The sequence below is a fragment of the Passer montanus genome, unplaced genomic scaffold (genome assembly GCF_014805655.1).
Source record: "Passer montanus isolate IOZ18808 unplaced genomic scaffold, ASM1480565v1 scaffold218, whole genome shotgun sequence".
Taxonomy (NCBI): domain Eukaryota; kingdom Metazoa; phylum Chordata; class Aves; order Passeriformes; family Passeridae; genus Passer; species Passer montanus.
In genome coordinates, this window is record NW_024366792.1 from 223,924 (window position 1) to 238,155 (window position 14,232).

General features: G+C 43.2%; 1 protein-coding gene across 4 annotated transcripts in view; it reads left to right on the forward strand.

Annotated features, from left to right (window-relative positions):
* The first annotated feature begins 318 nt into the window (after positions 1–318).
* Positions 319–14,232, forward strand: part of PLPPR1 (phospholipid phosphatase related 1) — a 118,072-nt gene continuing 104,158 nt past the window's right edge. For 3 of the 4 annotated variants that reach the window (XM_039709581.1, XM_039709580.1, XM_039709583.1), the window contains exon 1: positions 319–561. The gene's annotated coding sequence lies outside the window, so the exon portion shown is untranslated. Of the gene's footprint in view, positions 562–1,066; positions 1,188–14,232 lie in introns of all 4 variants that reach the window. The other variant, XM_039709582.1, reaches the window with a different exon arrangement.

Sequence of the window (14,232 nt, forward strand, 5' to 3'; positions counted from 1 at the left end):
CGATGCACTCCTGCTGCCGTGACGCCAGCGAAGCCCCTGGGGCATCGTGCTCCCCGCAGCGGGACCAGGGCAGGAGCAACCGGGAGAGATGTCCGACTGCCTCCGGCGTCCGCCGGCCACCGCCGAAGGCAGGTAGCGATGTCCCCGGACGCCGGACCCTGCTCCAGCCCACAGGGAGGGGACTGCCGCGGGGAAAGGGCCGAGCTGGGAAACCGCAGCGGCTCTGGGGGTCCCGCTCCCCCTCCCCTCCCTTCCGCCCGCCCCTCCTGGCCGGCCCCTGTCCCCTCCCTCCGCCCCGTCGCCGGGCGGGGGCTGGAGCCGGGTCCGGTGCCCGGGAAAGCAGAGGAGGAGCGGCGGAGGGAAGGAGCGGAGCCTGTTCTCCTGCGGGCAGCGTTGCGGGGGATCCAGGAGGGAAGGGGCGAGGAGGACGAGGAAGCAGGCGGCGCAGGGAGGGAGTCCCGGAGCCGGCCCTCCCCGCCGCGGCGGAGGGCGGACCACGATGCCCGGCCGAAGAGCGCTGCCCGCCCGCCCTCCCGGAGACCGCCGCCCGTAGCGCCGCGGGTGAGCGGGGCCGGGGCCCGGCGGGGGATGCCCGTGCGGGACCGGCGGGCGCGGGGGGTGCGGGGGGCGGGGGGGGCCCGGGGGGGGCGGCGGGAGCCGGGGCGAGGCGAGGCGCGGCTTCCCCGCGCTGTGCTGCAGAGCGGGCCGGGATGCGGGATGCCGTGGGTCGATGTCGGGGATGGCGGGAGCGGCGCGGGGGCATCGCATGTTTTCCCGTGGCAGGTGCTGGGAGGCCCCTCTCCCTCCCTTTCCCTCGGGATTCCTCCCGGGAACACCCCCGAGAGCCCCTCCCGGGAAAGGGTTCCGCCGCCGGTGCCGCGGGGCTGTGCGGGTGGGCTGCGGTTCGGGAGGAGGCTGCGGCGGCGGCGGCAGGGCGTGATGGACGCGCCGCATGCGGGAAGAGATGCTTTGGAGCAGAGATGCTAAAATGTCACCGTGTGCGATGTCCATGTCGGGTTTGGATGCTTTGAGAGACCCCTGACACTCGGTGTTTTTTGCATCTCAGCAAAACCTCCGTGGCAGAGAAAGGAGAGAAATGCAGGCGTTTTGATCAGCTGTCAATGACAGCTTGCAGGTAGACAGATCCAAGCTCTAAGGTTGTACAGTAGTTCTCTGGCTCCTTGTGGGTGAGTACTTGAGAAATAAATGTGTCAGAGTAACAGCGCTCGTCCTGCATGCGGTGTGCTCTTTTGTGGGGCGTGAAGGCACCCGGGACAGAGCAGGGACCCCAGCAGACATCCCCCCTACTGCAAATTAGGTGGGTATGGTGAGAAAAAACGGAGATCAGTGCTCTGTGCACAGATTTCTGCCTGTTCCTACTTGGGCACAAGACAGAGTGCTTTTAAAAACCTTTCATTCTGTACAATGGGGGTTTTGTGCTTGCTTTGGGAAGGAAGGTTTCCATAGGAGTTACTGCAGAAGAGGTTACACCTCTGAGGCTGAGGCTACTTAGTATGATTCTCCTCAGCCTTTAAATTTCAGGATCCCCTTTAATCTGAGGACATTGCTGTGGACCTGCCTCTCTTTTAAATAATCTCTGCTGCTCTCAGTTCTGATTTTTAGGTTGGCTGTTTCTAAAAATAAAGACTCATAAGACCTTAGGGAAGTCTTTTATGCATTTGTCTACAGGTAACGCTGAATATACTGTACAGGAAGAGAATCTGCTTTCAAGGCTTGACACAGGGCAGGAAAAAGGACAAAATTTCCATCAGCTAAGGAACTGTCAAGCACTGGGAGCTATGACAACAGCTCCTTACTACCTTCCCATATTTATTTGTATTCCCTCCTTTCATTGTTGTCTCTCACGTGGCAAAATGCAGTGTTGGCTTTTGCCCGCTCTGGGTGGAAAAACCAGTGATGCCAAAAAAGATAACTGAACCAACATGTATGAGCAAGGATGATATAAAGTGGCATTTCTCCTTTGATCTGGTGGATGTGAACTTGTTTCATATGTATATGTATGCATATGTAGAATTACTACAAAAATCTGGTCAGAACCGTGCTGGTTGTTGGTGCTTGTTAGCCTATTTCAACACACAATAAAGATTTTTTTTTTTTCTGATTGATGAGACATCAGAGGAGAGAAGAAACTAGTGGGGAGCCATATCCTTAATTCCTCAGTCATGTAGTCACATCTGCTCAGTTACAGAACCTTTTGCTTGGTCTGTAATTGGAGACATTTTGTCTGGGTTGAGAGAGTTCAGTAACAGAAGAAGGAGACTTTTGAATTTTCAGTTGATTTTTTATTTATTCTTCTACCTCAGTTTTCTTCCACATCTTTGGTTGTCTTTTTTTTTTTCTTTCCCTGCCTCTTTGTTCAATGGTAAGAGTCTACTTACCATTGTACTTTGTGGGCTTTTTTAAATTGGCAAACATATCTATAATTATTACTTCCATCAGACAGTATGTTGAACTGATTAGCCTATTTTTTGTGCTCTAGTTTTTTTTCTTAATTATTTCTGTAGCCACAAATATCTTGCAGTTGTGTGGATAATGCAACAGCATGGAGGACACATGTTTTCTAGTTGTGTTCACGAGTAGCTACTGTGAATATCACTTTGGGATTTTATTGTGGAATTGTCACTTATTGCAGCACTAGACCCTCAACATATGCAAACTTCTCTAATAGAAAACAGCTACATATCATCAGTGCTTAAAAGAAACATTTATTTTATCTACTAATGCTGTCCTATGTGGTCTGGCTGAAGTTATGGTGAAAGAAACTTTTTCAGTTGCTGACTCTTCAAGAGTAAGATCTGCCTTCAAAATTATTTCCCCCCTTCTTTGCTTCAAATAAATGTAGAATAAAGATAAATTCTGTAGTGCTGATGCCAGAAGACTTATGTGCTTGTCTTTTCACTCAATCCTGGTTTGTGCCCAGCAAGTCTGTAATACATGGTCAATTCTCCACTAGTTTTCACACAAGGGTAATGAAATCAGCTGTGCCACCTTGTTCTGAGTGACTGAAACCAGAATGCTTATTTCATAGGAAGTGATTGAGGACACCCCAGATTATGACTTCTTTTGAAATCTTTGCTGTGTTTTAGACCTCATTGCTTCCCAGGTGAGATTCTCATGTGAGTTAAACCAGTCCAGTCCTGCTCTGTGTTTGGCTGCTGGGAGGTAAGCTCTCCAGAGCCTGCTGCATGGTGTAGGCTGTGGCTCTTTCTGGGTGTAAGTGATGCTCTGTGCTCTGAATTTTCCAACCCTGGAGAAATTCCATGCTCTTCAGATAGCCCCACTTGATGTTACTTTGAATTCTCCAGACTTAGCCCAGTACAATCACAGGGCATTTTTTAAAATGTCTTGGTTTGTTTTGGTTTTGTTCTGGTTGTTTTTGTTTTGTTTTTTATCTTACCACTGAAAAGACTTGGTGCCAACATCAGTTTGGAAACCCAGTTGTTTTCTGAAGAAGACCTAAAGCTCTGGAAGTTTTTAGTTGTTGGATGTTTGGATGGAGCATGAACACAGAAATAATGATCAGCATGTTTATTGCTGTTGGTGTGCAAAGTTGGTGCTGCAGCTCACTCACATATTCTCGCTTCCCTATTAAGGTATTGTTTGCTAGGTTTGCATATCCAGAGTGAAACTTGCTTTTCAGTGGGGCTTTTCAGAAATGCTGGCTTGGCAGCAGCAGAGAAACCCATTGTGAGGGGCATTGTTGTTCACAATGCATGTCCTTATTTTGAAAATCTCATGCTTTTGTAAAAATTGTGCTACCATCAACGTCTATTGGATGGTCACGGGGCTGAAAAGGAGAGGCTACAGAATTTGACTTCAACTATCTACTCTGTATAATCATTATCTGGGTTGTTAGATATGGGGTCAGCATTCGTCTGTTTTCTCCCTTTTTGCAAAAGTGCTTTATTGGTAGCCTGTACCTGTCAAAACAGAGCTGAATAGCTGGTCTGTGTTGTAAACAATTAGATGTCTTCACAAAAGCATGTAGTGACAGGATAGGGGGGAATGGCTTTAAACTGAAACAAGGTAGTTTAGTTAGATTTTAGAAGAAAAAACCTTTACTCTGAGGGTGGGGAGGCACTGGAAGACGTTGTCCAGAGTTATGGATTTCTCATAACTAGAAGTGTTCAAGGCCACTGAGCAATCTGGTCTAGATGAAGGTGTCCCTTCTCATGGCAGGGGGATTGCAAGTAGATGGTGTTTAAAGGTTCCTTTCAACCCTATGATTCTGTGAATCATATGCAATAGTGATGGGGCAATTCTACACAGTCCTAGGGAATGGAGGGTAGCATCATTCCTATCATTGACTTGTTGCACTACATTTTTCCCTAATAAGCAAAAGGATCAATGTTGTCCAACCTCTTGAAGTACAAGATAACTTTCCTTACCCAAGTGAGTTTTCTATATTTTGTTTCAAAAGAGTGGAGCTTCATGTGGAATGTGTTGTGGAGCTGCCATACTTTCTGGTTATAGTGAAAGTTGTACAGGATTGATCAAGGACTTAATTAGTCAAAATGGGGTGGCCACAGGTAGAGGAGTGGGGGCAGAATGGGCTTATATGTATAAGACAGTGTTTTGATCCATTTTCCTGAATGATTTGTGCTGTGTTATTCTCGTATCTTAACCAGAATGAGAATTGGCTTCAAGACAGATCCATCTGCAGAAACATGCTGATCATTGATTTAACATCTCCTCTAGGGATCTGAGGACCAGCATAAACTGTAAAGTCATGCCACTCATTGTCAAATAACAGAAGTGTGTCTGCTAGATAGAGGTTTAAAGTTAGCTATGGGGCTTGGCTGTCCTTTCCTTTTGAAGTAGGACTTCTGCTTTTCTTGTTTTGTGGGTGTCAGTGTTATTCATGACCATACAGTGTGCCACACTGCCACACATCCTCTACTCCTTCAAGCCATTGTTTAAATAGCCTTAACAGTACATGCCTTTTTGACTTTATTTTCTCTTTGCTGTACTCTAGCAAGTGGAAAGCTGATCCTTTGCTCAGAAAAGTTATTCAATGGAGGAGCAACATTGATCACTAATGGCTGGTTAAGAATGGCCATTGAAGACAAAGAGGTTTTACAGAAATCATGACAAATGCCAGTGAGACACCTACTCTCTTAATAGCTCGAAGTCCACTGTTAAAATCTCAGAAGGTGGAAATTATTTTGAACTCTGTACAGCTGCAAAATCAAGCTTCATTCCTGTCTGAAGACAGATGATGTATAAGTCTCCAGAACATGTCTGAATCTCATGCCAGGTTGGCCCTGGCAGAGTCTCATGTGAGTGGACCTGAATGCCTCTTAGAGGTTGTCAGAGCTCTACAGAGGCTTAGGGTTGGACCCTCTTAGAAGTGCTGCTCTGTTGAGTAACTCAAACAGGAGCATGAGATTGCAGTGTGAAATTTCCATGTTTCCAGATGTTTCTTCTGCTGCTTTTTGCTGCTTAACTGAGGCTCCAGTTAGTTCAGAATCCTGCTTTATCATCCATCAGTTTAAATCTGTCAAAAGGAGAGCAGGAGAAAAAAAAATCCAACTTCAGTGGAAACACACATACTGCAAGAGGCATTTGTAGCACATTTGTATTCTGCTCTGTGCTTCTGTCACCCACGCTTGTAAAATACTCAGTGACAACAAAATGAAGTACATTTAATTTCCAGATATACAATAATTTGTTGTATTTAGTGAGTAATTGTTGGTAGCTCTTCTATGGTAACTTGTTTTTCTGCTTGTTCCAGACTTTGTTCCATTCCTTGTGCTCCATTCCTCCCCCGCCCCCATGGAGGGGGACATTTAGTAACACATGAACTGAAGAGAAACTAAGCTATTTTTTCTTAATTAACTGAGATATTTTGCAAGAAACTTGAAAACTATAACTTTGTATAATGAAGCTGAGATTTTTGGAGCATCCCATGAGAATAAGTTATGGGAGAAAGGCAAAGTATTGGAAAAATGAAGAGTAGTTGTAAAAGGATGCCTTTTCTTCTCTAGAACATCTAAATCACTCTCTTGTGTGCTCAAAGCTTGCTTGTAATACTGATGAAATACACTCATTAACCTGTCAGAATAACACCAGTATGATGGCAATGCTATATTTGGATAAATGAAGCCAGAAGAACAATTTAGAGTTTTCTCAGTTTACACAGTCTGGTGGAGGAGTCTTGCCTCTCACAGAGCAAACCTGCTGTACAACAAGCTCATGGTCTCCTGTGCTAGGAGCTCTCCTACCTCGTGATGTGCCATGGTCAGCAAGCAGACCTGAGGACAAGCAGGACAAGAGCAGGACAGCCTGCAGAATAGAGGGCTGTGGGGTGACAGCCCTGCAGACTCCCCCCAAATGCCATTTGTAGTGAAGTGTCCCCAGACATCTTTTGTTTCTTTGTAAGGACCGTGCCCACAGATTACTCTGAGTGCAACAGTGCTTTTGAAGGAGACACCTGAGGAGGTGTCTTGCTGCTCACTGTGCTGGGAATGCTGTTGATCAGCACAGAAAACACACATGTGCTGAACAAGAGCATATGCACATCACTTCGGTGTGACTTAGGGAGATGTCAAGTGGCTCAAACCTTTGCTGCCTGTGATTGTAATCCATCTTGGTGAAAAGTGGAACAGATTTTAAAGAATTGGGTGTGAAAAATTATTTGTCACTGATCATTGTAGCAACTAGAGTATTCAGGGATTTGAATTGCTGGTAGAATGGGCCCCGCCTTAAAAAATACTTGGGGATATGGGTATGATTCTTAAAAGCAGGACCAGGTCAGGCAGAAGAAACCAGTCTCCAGCATTATACTTTGAACACTGGGCTGAGTCAAGGGAATTTCAGTTCTCCACAGAGCAAATGTAAGCCACAAACTGATGAAGGTTTCACATCCTTGCATCACTCACACAGTTTGTTCTCAGTTATCCTGAGAATACAGTGAATGCTATTTTGAAAGACAGGAGAAGATATAGCACAATTTGCCAGTCATGAAAGCCATCACAAGCAGGTAGTGTCTTTCAGCAGATCAAATACCAGAAAAATAAAGTGCCATTCAAGAAAAACCCAGATTCCTGAGGCTTTCACTGAGATCCTACCTGGCTGCACAAGTTATGTACTCTGAATGCAGACATAGAATCATAAAGCCACTGAGGCTGGTAAAGGCCTGTAAGATCATCCATTCCAGCCTTTAAGTGGTGTACTGGCTTCATGGTTGCATATTGGTTTTCTGTGCTGATGGGCATCAGACAGAGGGCAGCCCTTTGGCGCAGCCTGTGGTTTTGGGAAAACTAGAGGTGGGTCATGGGTTGTGGCCACCACATTACTACTGTAAGGCTGCCAAAAAACATGAGACAAATCATTTGTACATAATCATTTCAGGCACCGCTGCAGCAGTGAGAGGAGAGAGGCCATTGTTTGTGTGGGGCTGTCACACACAGTACATCTGCTGCTGCTGCCCCGGTGCACGCCCCAGTGCGTGCAGCCAGTGACCCAAACATCACAGAAACGGCTCAGAAACACTCAGGTACCTGAGGTTACATAAGGACAGAGGCAGCTGTGAAAGGAAAAGAAATGAGGGGTTTGGTGATACTCAGCTTGGGCTTTGTAGAAAAGCTGTAACAGCAATGCTGAGGTGGCTGAGGGCCGCGTTAATCTGCCCTGCTGCCCATCCCAGGGGAGGTGTAATCCTCGCCAAGGAGGTGGCACCTGGACAGCCATGGGCTCAGCTCTCGGGATGGGGGAGCTGCCTGGCACCGCTTGTGTCTGCTCACAGAACATGCAAGGCAGTTGCAGAATATTACTAATTCACAGGTGTTCCTCGAGAAAAGCTGTGCCTGTGCTGCAGCAGATGATCTTTAAAGAGAAGCTGCTTGAGGACTTGTATGGTTTGCAGACAGAGGAGGAAATTTCGACTAGAAATGGTTGGTCTATGGCTTTGTTTCTCTTACTCTGGCAGTTTCCATAGCAAAACAAAATTCTGCAACATACAGATTTCTGCCAGAAATTACTGAGATTCGAAAGGTTCTGGCCCAAAATATTGAACACAAATAGTAAGCATTTTATTTTTTTTTCCTGTAGGGACAGTTTGTTGTTTGTGGTTTTTGGGGTTTTTGTTGTTGTTGTTTTTGTTTGTTTGTTTTTTTGTTTGTTTTTTCTTGTAGGGCTGTTTACTTAAAATTGCAAAAATTATACATCATTTTGAATAGCATTATTGGGGGTGAGGGTTGTTTATTTTCTTTATTTATTTCTGGTTGAGGATGCAAGGGTTTATCTGTTTTTCTGTATTGTGTTAGTGCCATGAATTTGACAGAGAAGATTCTACTTTTGACTTTGGAATCTAGAGAAGGGATGTGAAGTAGGAAAACAATGGTCTAGCGAAGGACCCCTATGTCTGCTAATTCTGTTTGTGTGTATATCTGTATTCATTATTTGGATTTTTAGAGAGAATTTCATGAGTTTGTGGTTCAGTGATGGAAATAACTAGGATCTGGGAAGAAAATTATTTTGTGTTGACCCAAGCCACAAGCTGTTTTTCTTGCAAACAGGAGGAAAATAGGGTGTTATTTCAGATATACTGAAATGTTTTATTTACTTTGTATCACTGTTTTATCTCTATATGGTTTGCAGTTTCTTTCACTGATTTCATTTACCGAGAGTTCAATTTTGAAACTACCTGCTAGAATTGATGACCAAAATTGTGTTCCCCAGTCCCTCTGCTGCTCTTTGCTTTGGATTCAGCTGCCCCCTTAAGAGAACAGAAAGCACCTCTAGGGTTCCGCAGAGCAGCAGTGGTGTGACCTGTGTGCATTGCATTTATTCAGTATTGCCTGAGGTGCCTCAGGAAGTAACTGCATTTATCCTTACAGATATCCTTACAGAAAAAGGACCACGAAAGGCAGATTTTCCTGTCACTCTAACAGCTCTTGAAATAGAAGATTGAGACATTCTTACTTTTTTATAAGACTCATAACAATCTTGTTGCCTAAACATAGTATCAGACCTCACTTCTAATCTCCATAGGAATAATTAATAAGTTACTTGCATGAAGAAACATTATTGTCAATCTGAACAAAGAGCAACAGAAAAAGACCCTGACTGGGATGACCAAAACCAAAGAGTAAATAGCAGTGATCTTATTGTCATCCTGCTGTTTTTGTTCTCTAAATAAGAATATTTGGGTCAAGGAAGTGGTATAGAAACTTGTTGACATGTTTTTAGTACCAGTGACTCTGCATTTCGTGGCATGGCAATCTGTATTTTCCAATACATAATGACCTGCAATTAATCTGCAGTCATTTATCCAATCAAATGCTCATGTCTTTGGAATCAACACCAGTGGACTGCTCAAAGGAAAAATAAATCTCTTATGACATCAATTAATCTGTTTCAAGAAGGAGCTCATTCTATAATGTATTGCAGCCCAGCAGCCCTATAAGCATTCTTTCAGTGTTCAAAAATAATTTAATTAACAGATAACTGATGTTTGAGAAAAATTACTTTTGATAGTTTTAATTAATAGTTGACATAAACTGTATTCCAACTTGGGTTAGATAAAGTTAAATGAGGGATGGATGTTAGTACATCCCTGGTGATCTGCAGATAGGCCAAGAGCTGGAATATGTTGTTCATCTTGTGACTGAGATCTGTGTTACCCCAGGATGGCATCAGCACCCACATGATCATTATAGCCTGCTGAACTGTGAGGGATGTTTGCTTTGAAATTATTTTGTTGCTGGTTTCCACACTCCTGGCAGCAGCTGAATGTCCACAATGTCCTAGGACAGCACTTCGTGCCTCAGCTTAGCTGCCTGGTGCTGCATTGCTAAGGGAGAGTGACAGCCAATGGGGAGAATATTCTGCTTCCCTCAGAGCAGTGAGGCAGTGGTGATGTTGATGATACACATACAGGGACTGACTTTTTCATTGTAAACTTCAGCATTAGCAGCAAGGAAATTTCTGACAAAATTTGCATTTTTCTTCCCTAAGCATTTTTAAAAGTTCATTTCTGACACTAGAAATAGATACTTGACTAGTGTTTTAGGACAGACTAGTTTTTTTTGTTTGCTTTCTTTAAGTCTTCATTTGCTTACCACATATCACCTTGGCTAACATACAACCTTGTCTTCTTCAGTCATTTCTTCTTTGGAAACTAACATCTTCATAACACTTCCTTAATGTTGCCATTCTTTTGTAATGGTAAGGTTTCATTTATCTTAAGAGGAATTACTCCCTTGGTGTCATTTATACAGTGGAAACAATATCTGCTGCTGTCAGAGACTCGGTCTGATGGATGTATCTCACAGTCATGAAAGATGATTTAATCTGGTCCAAAGTTATTAATGGGATTCTTGGCTGAATAACTCAATGAAATGGTTTCACAGATCTAAAATGCCCTCACTCACCTGAGAGCAGATGTTTGGTTGGATTATTCCTCTTGTGAGGCAGGAAAATTGGCTTCTAAGTGTGAGCAATGTGAGTTCCAAAGACAAGAGTACTTTAAAGAACTGCAATTTTCAAAAGAACAGAATGATTGGTTGAGTGAGAGGCTACTCATTATTCTTTTGATATGTATTTTCTGGTTTCAGAATTCCTGCTGAGATCATGCTGATTCCTGGTTCTAAGATGTTTGCCCTGGTATAGAGGGCTAGCAAAACAGCTGTTCAGCTTTAAATCCCATTACACAGGTCTCATACTAAATTTTACCATGGAGGGCATGGAGGGCGTACTTGCTGTTTGCAATGATGTGAGATGGAATGATTTAAAAGAAAATAATACTGTATTGTGGAACAACAAAAAGCAATAATTTTAAAATTGCCATTCCTCTTCCTTGTTATTCACAGTAGGGATGGATAGCTATAGCAAAATTCTGACTACTATTGCTTGTAGAATTCCATTTAGCTTGATGATCTTCAGCTGAAGCCAGTCAGCGATGCACAGGTAATTTAAAAAATAAATTTAAAGGAGAAAGTTTATTTATTTATCTCTATTATAAAGCATTCAACAAGGGAAATAGATATCAGAAATAAAATCTACACTGTTTTGCGAGAAGAGGTGAATCAGTCAGTCAATGGTATGTTAATCAGAATGGAAAGAGCACAATGAGAGCACTTTTTCAAGTAAAGCTCATCAAGGACAGAGGTGCACATTTTGAGATTTGTGCATCCTGTGCACCAGTGAAATGGTAGTACCAATGCCTGTATGGGTTTTGATTGGCATTGAATGGCTTCACAAGCAGAGAGAGATGAAGGAGATCAGGATACCTGAGTCCTCCCAGACTTCAGGCTAGCATGGGTTTTTTATGTGGTGCTTTGTCCCTTGTCATCTTCTCTGGCATCTTGTAATAGAAAAAAAGCATTTTTCTCTCCTCTGTCCACACCCTTTGCCCTCAAGGCAGATGTGTGAGGTGTGCACTTCAGGACTCAAACCAGTCATGTCCATTTCCTTCATCCTCCTCAACAGCATTTAATGTACCAGAACTTCCAGGGTTTTTTTGCTTTAAATGAATATTTCAATGTGATTATCCAAGTTATGCAGCTCTTTTGGGGTTTGTTTCCTTACAGGTACTCAGTGGCGGGGTATTCAAGAGCCTGGCCGCCAAGCATCAGGTCCTTTTCAGGTTTATTCCCAGCTTGGCTACCAGAAGAGTCTGGTGTTCTCTGACCATCCTGCTTGGATATTCAGCCTTCCTGCCTTGGCCTTCCTTAATACACTGGTCTTCTCAATCCTAGTTTACCTTTGTCTCTTACAGTTTTGGTTTCGTCTGCCTGTGATGATGACAGAAGGGGGAAGCTGAAACTTCCTCAGTCGCTGCATCATGTGATAAAAGTTAAATGAGATTACTGGGAAATATTAGTTAAGGCATTCTTGGCAGCAATTGCACCTTTTGAGGTTTTTTTAAGCCTTAAGGGCCTCAGTGAGAGAGTAAAAATTTTGTTCAAGCCATCAGTGACTCAAGACTGATAGTTTTTAAAAATTATTTTACTTTTAAGCCTTCAAACAGCTCTTCTGCTATAAGGTTTTCTTGATAAGTTGTTAAGCACATTAAGTAATGGAAGTATTTCAGTTCAGGTGAGTGACAAGTGGAAACTGGAAACTAACTTTCAGAACTTCTCTCTCCCTCTGCATTAGTGTAGCAGAAGCAGTTCCTGCCCTGTTTTATCACTTTTCTGTAAACAATGGGTGAACATTTGAGCAGTGACAGCTTGCAAGCAGTTGCTGAAGTGCTGGAAGGATGTAGCTCTTAGGCTGAAAGTTGTGCAGCTCTACATTTAATGTGTGCACACTATATCCGTGTTTGATGAGTATGAGTTAGATAGAGCTGGGATTTCAGTGGGAGGGGAGAAGGGAAATTATAATGATGTAAAGTGGAGGTAGAGAAGGAAAGGAATGGAATGGTGTTAAAGGTAGTGGTTTTGTGAGCATCAGTTGTTTTGGCAGTGACAGAATATTACAGGAATGAGAGTTGATCTCTCTTTATACGTTCCAGGCTGAGCAGAAGATGGGGTCTCCCCCAGATGTTCCTGGGGTGCATGAAGATAAATAGATAAAGTCAATTACAATTATGTTTTGAGTCTTGCATCTAGGGAAATACTGATATTTCCTGCACTCATTACAAAGGATGTCCTTCACCAGAGACCAGAGCAATTCCTAGCCGCATTAAGGATGCATGTGAAAAGAGCTTTCCTATTTCAGACAAAACATCTCAGAAATGGAAAACCAAATGTTTACTGACTCATTCTTAAGTGTTGTAGCACTACTATATTTGCTCAGAAGATAATTTGACAATTTGAAAAACTGGCTGCAATAAAACTGTTTGCTGAAATGAAAAGCATCAAATCAAAAAGATTTTCCAGGGTGGACCAAGCTCAAACAATTTAGCAACTCATGCATATGTTAACACACAATGTCATATCTCTGAATCAACCCTATACTGCAGAGCTGTTATGTCAGGATTATGGTTATTGGTGTGCCTTCAGCACTTACAGCTCTGCTCTGCCGCTGCACTCAGAACATGCTCTTGGTTTGACCTCCCATGCAAGCGGGCAGGGAGTTTCCTTTGTTGATGTTCTAAACACAGCAATACACGTCTTGTCTCAGAAACATCCTCTAAAAAGGTATCTGAGCTTTAAAAGTATGATCCAGAGAGGCACACGTTTATTTTCCTCTCTCTTCCTGTCTGGGCGTGCAACTCACAGTGCTGATCTGCTGACAATGCAGGCAGTGGAGTTATACAGGTTTACAGCAGAAGATGGTTCATGTCTCATGTGCAGGGTGAAATATAACCCTGTGCACATAGCCCAAGTTTTATGTACTGGACACCATAAGGTGGATTAAGTGAGATGAAATTAGGCCAAATAGAAAAGTAATTGTGTTTTCCTCTGATTTCTGGTTTGCTCAGGTTAAGCAATGATTAATGCAGGCACTCAAACTCTTTCTAGTAGTTGTGTTACTTTTAAAAAGCTAATTTTTCAGAAATCTTCATTATGATGATAAAACTTGCAGCTCACATCCTGGCCATTGTTACAGACCTGAAAATGAAACAGGACCAAAAAATAAATGGCAAATAAAGTCCGACTGTGTCCACTTTTTGTGTTACATAGCAGACCTTTTGGCATCAACTCATTCAGATTTGGAGAAGCTTTGCTGCAAGAGACTTTCAGACCACCTTTCCCCTTACTGTTGCTGTGGTTTTTTTCCATAGAATTTACATTGAATTTAGGTCTTTGGTTTCCATGCACTTAGTGGCAAAGCTTCTACTGAGTCAGTGGGGTCAGGGTTTGACCCACTATTTACAAGTGCTCCCCTCCCCTCAAACATAGAATCATAGGTCATTAAGGCTGGAAAAGGCCTCTTTTCCAGCCAATCCAACCTTTGATTGATACTGTCATGTCTACCACAAAACTATGTTCTAAGCATCACATCTCCATGTTTTTTGAGCACTTTCAGGGACAGTGATTCTACCACTTCTCTGGTCAGCTTTTCCTAATATCTAATCTAAATCTCCCCTGGAACAATTTGGGTTTTATCTTACTTAACATGAAAAGGGCTAATGCCTAAAATAAATAATTAAAGAAATGGACTATCTTGCCTTGATTTCAAATGTTTACCAGGGAACATTTTCACAGTATGGTTAATTTAAAAACACATATGCTGTGCATGCTGACAAACAGTGAACAGCAATTTATCAAGGCATTTCTCCTCCAGCCAGATGTGTGTTTGGCTGTTTTGAGTCAGCCC